This window comes from Austrofundulus limnaeus, unplaced genomic scaffold, assembly GCF_001266775.1.
Source record: "Austrofundulus limnaeus strain Quisiro unplaced genomic scaffold, Austrofundulus_limnaeus-1.0 Scaffold591, whole genome shotgun sequence".
Lineage (NCBI taxonomy): Eukaryota > Metazoa > Chordata > Actinopteri > Cyprinodontiformes > Rivulidae > Austrofundulus > Austrofundulus limnaeus.
This window is the reverse complement of record NW_013952993.1, coordinates 224,596-234,601: the sequence shown is the minus strand read 5'-3', so window position 1 is coordinate 234,601 and position 10,006 is coordinate 224,596. Positions and strand designations below refer to the sequence as shown.

Here is a 10,006-nt window from a genome sequence, read left to right as displayed (position 1 = left end):
AGCACAGAAACAGTACTATATAACATTTTAGACACATTCTAGACAGTTTATCAGCTAAAAAAAGTTAATTTTGGGGTAAGTTACTCTTTAACATTACTTTTATAAATTTTGAAGTCTGTGCTGTCCAATCCAGCCCACTGTTTTTTTTTTCAGAAGCCCTGTGAAAGCATCACAGCTTTGTTGATCTCAGAGTGTTAACAGAAATAAAATTCCTGTATCCGCATCGTGATCTGGAACATCACCAAAATTTAATGGTGTGTTCCTTGGCCCAGTACCCACTTGTGGTAAAAATGTCATGACAATCCATCCACAAGTTTTTGAGTAATGTTGTCCACAGACAGACAGACAGACAGAGAAATTACCTCGCCCTTGGCGGAGATAAAAATACAGGTAGATCATGTCTGTCCTGGCACAGGAAGGGATTGTATAGTACAAATGGCTTCTTGTGTCAATCCTTATAGCTGTGAAGCTAAAGAAGTTGTTTGACTSAAGACAACTTCATTGGTTCTTCAAGTTTATTGTGCAGTGTTTTCCATTTTGTTGAAAAGCTTTTACATCCTTTTTTTTCCAGAGCTGCCCCTACCACAGAAGCAGCATTTTAAATCAGTTTGTACACTTTCTCTGAGTCTCTGACTGCCGCTGCATAAAAATGTGCCATTTTATTCCAGMTTTATAGAAAATAATGTATGGATAAGACTGTTAGAGCTTATTCCTGTGGTGTTTTCATGCTGATGATTCTTTTATAACAATAAGCCATATGTCTTATTTTGTCTTATTTTGAGCATTTTGTTAAGATTTTCTTCAGAATTTCACATTCTGTATAATAGCCATTATGAATACAAACACTGCTACAATGTAAAAAAATATATTTAGATGTTTTCTGCAGAGACTTGGTGATTTTATCAGGCTCATAATAAAAACACAGTGGGCTCCCAATTAGATATGACAGATCGTGGATGGCAATGAGCTGGCRTAAAACTTATTTAACAAGGTCATACTTGTTTGTCCTTATAATGGCAACATTTTWATTAGGGTCCTAGGTTGGGTATGGTGGCAGTCAGTCTATGAAATGGGGGCTCACGTTGACTGGTGTGCCTTGGTAATTGTGAATGAGGCTGGGCAGTATATCAGGTACATTCGAGATGTCTAGAGTTTTCCCTTGTGTGTTATTAATTGTGCAATTCAGTATGAGGTTAGCTTTTCCCAGCTTCTTCAATTTCATCAAAGCTCACTCTTCTCCCATTCAGTGGTCATTATGATTTAACAGTCATTTATGGAGCTCCTGGATGCTATTTGTTACTGTTTKATGCCAAAGTAGTCTATAATGAGTGTGTTATTTATGGTCATTTAATGTGGTTCTGATGCCAGTTGTTTAGCTTGCRTGTGCACATACTGTGTCAGAGAACAGATTTAGTTGGTTTTGTGTTACGGTTGGGCAATAAATCGATTCAGTTGATTAATTTGAATTTGCCATTTATAGATTTAATTTAGTGAAAATCAAGAATTTTATCCCCACCAGTGCACTCTTTGGGTCTTCAGAGGTCACCCCACCTGACCCTCAAGATGCTTGGTACATGCCATGACAATACGGCAGCTAGTAAAGAGGATCTACATTAAAAAAACACTTTTTTTCAGTTATCTGGAACTGGTTAGGTTTCGCAACCTCGGACTTGGAGCAACGAATACCTCACTGCAAAATCTGTTTGAAGGCTTGTGCTAAAAAAAGTAGGAGTACAACAAATTTGTTTTGACACCTGAAACAGAGGCACTCGTTAAGTGGGAAGCAAAATTGATAAAAATCGAAAATCGAATTTGGAATGAAAAAAATCAGAGAATTTTTTTGGGGGGGGGGGGGCCCAGCCCTAGCTGGACTTTTATTCTGTAGATGATGATGTTTTGTTTCCCTTTATTGTCCTCANGTTGTTCAGTTTTCATTGGGGTTTATTGTCCTCAAACAGTACATAAATGTAATGGGGTGACTAGTTAGGAGACACTACTGTTAGACTTCATCCTAATTTTTGTTCTGGGGCTGTTTCTTGGGTTCTCTACTTTTTATCCCAAGTTCTAGCCTTCTGCCCAATGTCAGAGATGGTCATGGAAACAAATTAGTACAGATTTGATAATAATGAGTGTCTCAATTCATAGGCTGCATTCAAAGTCAGCAGCTTACGTTACTGCCCTGCTGTCCCAGTTCGTAGGCAACTACACATGCGGCCAACAAATGCAGCCAACAAAACCCTGAAAACATCGGCTGCATCTGAGTATCCTACATGGCCGACGGTATCCCAGAATTAATATTGCCGTCAGCAAATTAAACAGAAAAACAAAGACAGCAAAGGTTTTGTGGTCACGCAAACATACGTCTTCTGTAGATTGGATCGTCTCATTTCACAACCATTTATGCGGTCGACACGAGCAGCCTATGGCCCACATCAACTTTGACCAACGTCGGGCGTTGTCTACGTTTGCTGCAACCCGTAAAATGAGACACAGCCTATGACATGATCTGAGAGACTCCTAGTGACCAGAATGGGCATAGAACCATGGTGACCACACAGGACAGCAACTCTGGGACAGGGAAAATAGCAGGGAAAACCCATTTGACAATCACAGAGCTTAGCAGAGTCATAATTACGATCTCACTCAAGGAGGTTTTCCGGAGTTGACGGATAAATGGCAGCTCTGCTTTTGACGTCATGATTCACCCGAGCCATGAGTCAGGTGACAGTGTGGTATTTATTATAATCATAATCAGTATATTCCTGAATAAAAGCTGTAGGTTTGGAATTATATGTTGCAACTTTCCTGGTGTGCTGAAGAAGTGCTAGATAAAAGCTTTTRAAGGTGGATGAAAACCTCAAGACCTCTGGCACAGATACAAAAAACATGGAAAAATACACAAATAATAAAAAAATTGTGCAAAATATTTGTTTTAGAAAGACATGCTGTAGAAGCAGTTAAACTATACTCAGTGAGCAGCRTACCAGTTAGAGCTGTCTCTCAAAGGCAGCTGTGATAGTTTGGTTTGAAAGAACAGGAGCAGAAGGAGGAGCGGGGTGTTGGGACAGAGGGAAACAGAGGTGCTATCAGAAGAGACGGAGAATTGAGGATTGCCAGAGGAGAACTGGAGCAAGCCCTGAAAAGGCGGCAGAGAGTGGGCATGAGATGACAGGCAGAAGGACAGTTTGTTCTGCTTTTTTTGTTGGCAATCATCTGTGGACAGAATGGGAGAAATGAGAACYGAGGGAAATGAGAATAGAAAGGAAATACCGAGGAAGAACACAAACAACATTTGTAGGAAATGGCGCTATGTTGTGTCAGAGTGACCWTGACCCTTTCGTAAGAGCCTGCCCACATTTAATGTGATGTATCTTCAAAACAGACGTAATTGCTCAATTTAGAACATTTACTGAAAATTCTTTTTGAATTGATATCACAGCTTTAGATTTAGTTTACAAATTGTTCTTTATACAGACACAAATAAATATAGAAGCCTAGCCCAGTGTAAAAAAGGGAAATGTCAWAGAAATGAAGACGTGCATGATGACAAAGGGCTTCACTTTTCATCTAACCTTTTCATCTAACCATTGTGAAAGCTCTCAAATAACCCAGTGAATCTTCATCACAGCACATTTTTAGTCAGTCACTTTTGACGCACTTCAACTAAATGGTCACACAAGCTCCTGGTGGAAAAAAAACAGCAAAAGAGGATGTAGATGGGGAAAAAAAAAGATCTACCAAAACCATTAGCTGATGAAAAGTCATTTAATGCAGCGTTTCTATTTTTGGTTATTTATTAAAACTCACCTTGTGCATCAAGGTGAAATATTCATGTAGTTTTTTGAATCATTCTTGTTTATAGTTTAAAAAGATGAACAATAACATTGAAATTCTATTTGAAGAAAAGCCTATTCATTTTATTTTAACAGTGGTTAATTTAGTTTCTTATGCTTTATGGACCTTGACTATGCTCTGTATAGAAAACAAAGCTTCCTTGCATTGGAATAAAAGTTAAGTAGTTGTTATCTCTGTAATTAAGCTGATTAACACAGTTCATTAGATCACTACAAATATTTATGTGAAACATTAATTTTACTATTGATAGTTACTTAAGGCACAATGCAGACTCCAGTGAACATACTTAATAATAAATGGAAAGTCTAAGACACAATAATCATAGTAAATTAATCCCAGGTAGCCTTATTAAAATATCCCATAAGATAGCTGGCTATGGMAAACTTGAATGCACAAGTGTTGTTTTCTGCTTATCAGATTGTGCTATGTTATGTAATGCTTAAGTTTAAAAATTTCCTAAATAAACCTATGATATAATGTTGTGGTTAATTATGGATTATGTTTAAAACAAACAAATTTTCTTTCATAAAATTCATCTTAATCATTGATTGTTGATAGACCTAGGATTATGAAAAGGTAGAGGAGTAGTTGGCACATACTTAGATGAGAGAGATCTTATGTTTAATAATCCATATTKAACAGATTTTTGTTTTCTGTTCTGGTAAGTAACTATGTTCATATGTTGACAACATAGCCAGCCCACACACAGAAGCACAAGTTTGTGTAAAACAATAAAACGTAAAAACATGAGAAAAGAAAATCGGCAGGACCATCACCAAAAGCAAAAAGTTGGGAGGGAAATTATATATATTTTTCTGAAATGATACACTCTTTGTTCATTCTTCCTGGGGACATAATAAAACCTTTTTGTCTTGTTCAGAGACAAATTTGATTAAAATTAGCGATGTAAACCGTTACTCTGAAATTGAGCACYAGTTATTTGAGCAATTGTTGCCTTAGGGCACTAGAAACAAAAGACAATCYGTGACTCTAGTCTGGTAGATAATTTTTTTAAATGGTCACTTGGGTTTTACTATAATAATCTTTAACAATTTAAGTAGTATTGAAGAATGCATGACTGCAGTTTACATGTAAAACAGGAAAAAATGGGAAATTAGAGATAAAGAGCTGTTTTATCAAGATGAAAGATAGTTRTTTTAAGTCTATCTCTATATAAACTAAGAGCAAAAAGTAAGCACATTTGTGTTTGGTAAATTATTTCTTTGTTGTAACAATGCTTCTTGGAAATAAATCTAATACTGTTGGAAAGCCTGTTAATTTCCCTTTTAAATGTTGCCACATTTGTAAGGAACATGCATTTGTGGGATGAGCAGTAGAGCATCTTTATTGCCATTGCCAAACAGTTTATTTTGATGCAAGGACTGACATTTGTTTTGAGTTTCTGGCACCTCTGGGTGCTGTGAATCAGGTGCCTGGTTTGTTGATCTGATTGGTTGAATATTTTGTTGCCATATATGGAAAGTGAATGCGTAGCACTTGGAATGCAACATCTTATATTTTATTGCAGTTCTTTGCAATTCTAATATTGTGGACATTGATATTGCAATGACTATAAACCTTTGATATATAGTGCAGCTCTACTCTACTCCACTATTGGTTGGACTTGTAGTGAAATGTAAACACAACCAAACCAGCAGTCAGACAGACTCCAGCTTCAAACTGGGAGTATTCAGAGCCAATCGATGCTCACTGTATTAAAAAACTGCTCGATTAAGGTCATGTTGTGCCACACTCCTGCTCGTTTCCYCCCGCTATTTTCTCTCTCGCGGTCTCTACTTCCCCTCATCTTTCCCCTTTCAGGCTGTAAGAGATAATAGCAACCCATTCATTCATATTGATCAGCTGAACCATAATTAGCTTCCTGAGTGTGGATGTTTGCTTCCCTGTTTATACTGAGTAATGAGCGGGCAGCACTATCAGCTTGTAATGTGTGTTAGCAGGACTAGAGGCTGTGCACCGTTTGGGAAAACATTGATAAGACATGAATCGGACACCACTGGGAGTGGGGAGGTTATTTGCCTGTGAGCTGCTGCTGAGTGTCAGTATGTTGACATCTTCCAGAGGTTTCCCATTGACTCTGTTTATAGAAGTGGTTTCTATTGAGGGGAGTTGGATCTAGACATCAAAGGACTCATGGAATAACTTGATTACAAAAAATCCTTTGGTGAAATATCTTTTGAATCAGTGYTTTATTTCATCCTCAAGAGTGAACTGTCGGGTTCACAGCGCTGTTGTTATGGTCGCCCGACAGACATATGCTACAAYGTCTGTGACCAAAGACGATATATAAATATGTGTGTGCGTGTGTGTTTCTATACCAAAAAATGGGCCATGATTCTAAAAATTAGTTAGTTTAAAGGCMCAGTGTGTAGGATTTTTTGTTTTCAGCGACATCTAGTGGTTGAGTGGTTGAATCATCCTCCCTGGTCCTCCCCCCACCCCCGCTTCCAAATGCAAAGGAGTTGCTACGGTGTTTCTCAGGTGTCAAAAACCTTTGATAATTCCAACCATAATGTCTACCAGCAGCTTCAGGCTAGTGATGTTTCAAGTGGTAAGATTATGAGCTTTAATAAGTAAAATTATCCCAGCTACAATGACAGACAACAAATATTAACAGGGGTAGACATAAGGAAATTTTTCAKGTTCTCCAGCGGACAACCTGTTGACAAAACCTGGTTGTCCACAAAACATTTTGGTTGTCCAAAGGAATCTCAAGAAAAATGTAATTAAACAACTTGTTAATCAAGGTCTTTTTTCTTGGTTGTCCACCGGACAACCAGAAGACAGGATCTGGTTGTCCGAAATGAAAATAGGTTGTCTCGGACAACCTAAACAATGGTTATGTCTACCCCTGTGTTACATTTATAGTATTACAACTAAAACCGTTTTTGATGCAAGTCCAATGCTGCAGGCAAAGCCATGCTGCAATGACATGCTACATGGCAAAGCACACTTGTTTTTACATCGTAAAAACCCATGTCTARTTWATTCTTTATGTTTTCCTCTGGCTTCTTAAAATAATTGTGGTCAGCCCCATTCTGCTTACTAAGTTTGTGCAAATCTACGAAATTTGCGTGGGGAAATGCAGTAAGTTACGGACYGGAGATTTTGACAGCACACAACAGCTACTGAAGCTGGAAAATTGCTACCCAGCAGCTAAAGCCTAAAGCCTGATCACAATCAATAGAAAATATTTCGATAATTTCACTGAACTCTATTCCAGAATGGCAGAGGAAAGKCTTTAGCCGCTCAACCTCTTATGGCCCAACTATGTAAGGTTGGTGGCACCAACTAACTCATTTTTTTGATAAGCTAGCAACAACCTGTTGAGTAAAATGCACAGTAGCAGTTTCATGTTTCGCCACATGCCTCGTAACTGCTTAAGAAAAAAAAAGAACAACGTGGAGTGAAATGATAAAATAAGTGCAACAGTTTGAGAGGAAATTGTGCATAAATAAGGGGAAAGGTCCTTCTTCAGGTCCTTATTTGAAATGGATAAAAGAAAAAACTGAATATCAATGTTGACAGATATGTTACTCTTATATCATGATCAATTTTTCATTCATATTGTCTAGGCCTACTACACTTACAAAAAGCCCTTGAAATGAAACGACTGGGAAATTGTTCCCAAAAATATATTTTTTCTTTTGTGTCGGTATAAAAAAAGTGGACATTTTTTTAGCACATTCATACTGGTTTTATTTTTGCTATGCCTGAGCGTGACCACAGCCTGTTTTTCCCCCATGCATCTTCTGTATGTTCTCATGCTGAAGCCTTGATGTTCTGCACCAACTTCAGCCTCACTGGAGTCTGACTGCTGATGTGACCAGCCTGCTAATCACCTCTTCAGGCTTGGGGGAGCACAGCTCACAAACACACACACTCCTGCACCTGCATCATTACCCTGTCTCTGGAAWTGAACACATTCACCTTTCTTCAGTGCTTGATGTCTTGGTCACCCAATACCTCGCAGTATGTCTCCTCTTGTTCGCTTCTTAAGCCCCGCCTACTCCAGAAGCTCATTGGCTGTCAACGAGCTGTCAGAGGGTCGTGGATGAGAAGCAGAGCAGACTGCAGAGCTTTATGACTCATTCTGTTCTGTAGGCAGACTGTTCAGCCACAGAGGGGGCCTCACATGAAACGATGGCATCCTCTGGTCCCCCAGCTCTATGCTGATTGTTTTCTAGAACTGTTTTGACCTTGATAAAGCAGACCAGGTCCATGATGTGCAGTAGCCTGTGGCCAATGCTAAACATATCTTGATATGTAGAAAGCAATTTAATTAATCAAAAAAACACGGGCATCAAAATTTATGACACGACACAGTTCACCCATCTGTGTAGTATTAATACAATGCAATACAATGGAGCGAATAATTAACATGATGCAATTCAGTACAACTTATTTATTAACCCAGCCTTTTTTTTGTTAGGCCATGGCCTAAAAAGTAGAATTTAAACTCATTTGCTTTGTTTTTTTAAAAGCAGATCCATTAATAGCATTTAGCATTGAAAGGCCCAGCTTTGCCACGAACTGGCTTCAAACCCGTTGATGCATATTGGGTATACTTTACAACCCAACAAACAAAATAATCAACCAGAACATGGTTGGCCTTTGGAGGATCTTAAAAAGGTCTTTAGGTGCATATTAAGAACTCAGTGGGCTGTAACAAAATGGGTCTTGATATGATACTACATGATAGTTATACTAAAAGCTTTTCTTTTTTTGCTTGTTTTTAACACTGGCATCAGGTTTTGATGCACCAAGGTATTTTCTAGCAGCACTTTTCCAGTTGTGGTGGGTTTTTTTTTCAGTACTGACTTTTTGTCTACTAATGGACTGAGAACATTTAAACTAGGGTTAATTTGTTTAGTGACAGACAAACTTGAAATGTCACAAATACTTGTCTTCGTATAGGGCTGCCATGATTATTGTTGACTATTAAAATAGTCGACTAATTCAATAGTTGATGCATGGTTTTTTTTCTAATCTTGTTTTTCTCTCCAAACTGCTGCGGCACCTTCCACTGCCACGTCTGCCTTTCTGTCCTTGACACACATGCACAGTAGTGGTAATTAGAGCTGCCACAAGCGATTATTTTGTTACAAAGTTACGAAAAAATGATGCATCGRCTATTAAATTAGTCGTTGACGWTTTTAATAGTTGACATAATCGTGACTASTMKACTAATCATGGCAGCCCTATTTCGATAACTAAATTGCATCTTTGTCCAGATTTTTAAGACATTTTAKTTTTGTAACGCCTGTTTTTAAGTTGGAAAATTATGGACACAACTCATTTTTTTCAGCTTTATGTTTTGAAATTATTTCAAGGTAATTAATTTCAAGGTACCTGTAACAATTTAAAAATAAATATTTTATTGGCCTAAACATATTTATCTTCGAACTCCAACTTGCTATAAAATGGCAGAAAAACAAATCAGAGTTTTTAGTTTTATAGCACAAAGTGGGTCAATATTATTATGAGCCCTTGCATTTTATCCATTTACTGCCTTTGCAGAATCATTTTCTGATGGACTTTTTTCCAATCATCTTTGATGGCTCACWTCCAAGGTTTCATTTTTTCTATTTTGAATTTGAGTAATGAACCAAAAAGTCTTGTCAGTCTCAGAATCCAACTAAAGTATCTGGTATCTAAAGCATMTGTTATCTAAAGTATCTGCCATTTTTTGTCAGCTTGTAATAATTCACTTCAAGAGCTCCAGAGTTCTGCTGTTTGTTTAAAAATGTATACAACCATTCTCCTCCAAGCTGTTGAATGTTTCCAGACTGTGTCCACTCAGCCAAGAGCTATTTTCAGAATGTTGTTAGTGATGAACCAAATGCTTGTTATTTTAACTGCCTGTAAGCGTCCCCGCTACTAGAATTGCTCGTCCTGTGTACCAGTGTGCCTTCAGAATCTGTCTTTTCTCACTGCTTTTTCAAAGTGTTCGCCCGTGTCCCTGTGCACCTCTGGATTTAGTGCATGAGTTAATTTTCATGAGCATATTTGTCTTTTGTTCCTCTGGGAGTGTGTGCGTGTCTGTGTATGCTCAATAGTGTGGGTTGTGGAGACTCCTGATAAGCTTATCAGTGCCCTCGGGATCAAAACCCATCTGTGTGTATGTGTG

General features: G+C 38.0%; 1 protein-coding gene across 2 annotated transcripts in view; it reads left to right on the top strand.

The window, feature by feature from the left end:
- Positions 1-10,006, top strand: part of pacs1 (phosphofurin acidic cluster sorting protein 1) — a gene marked incomplete at its 3' end in the record, with an annotated part of 100,066 nt that overhangs the window by 41,116 nt on the left and 48,944 nt on the right.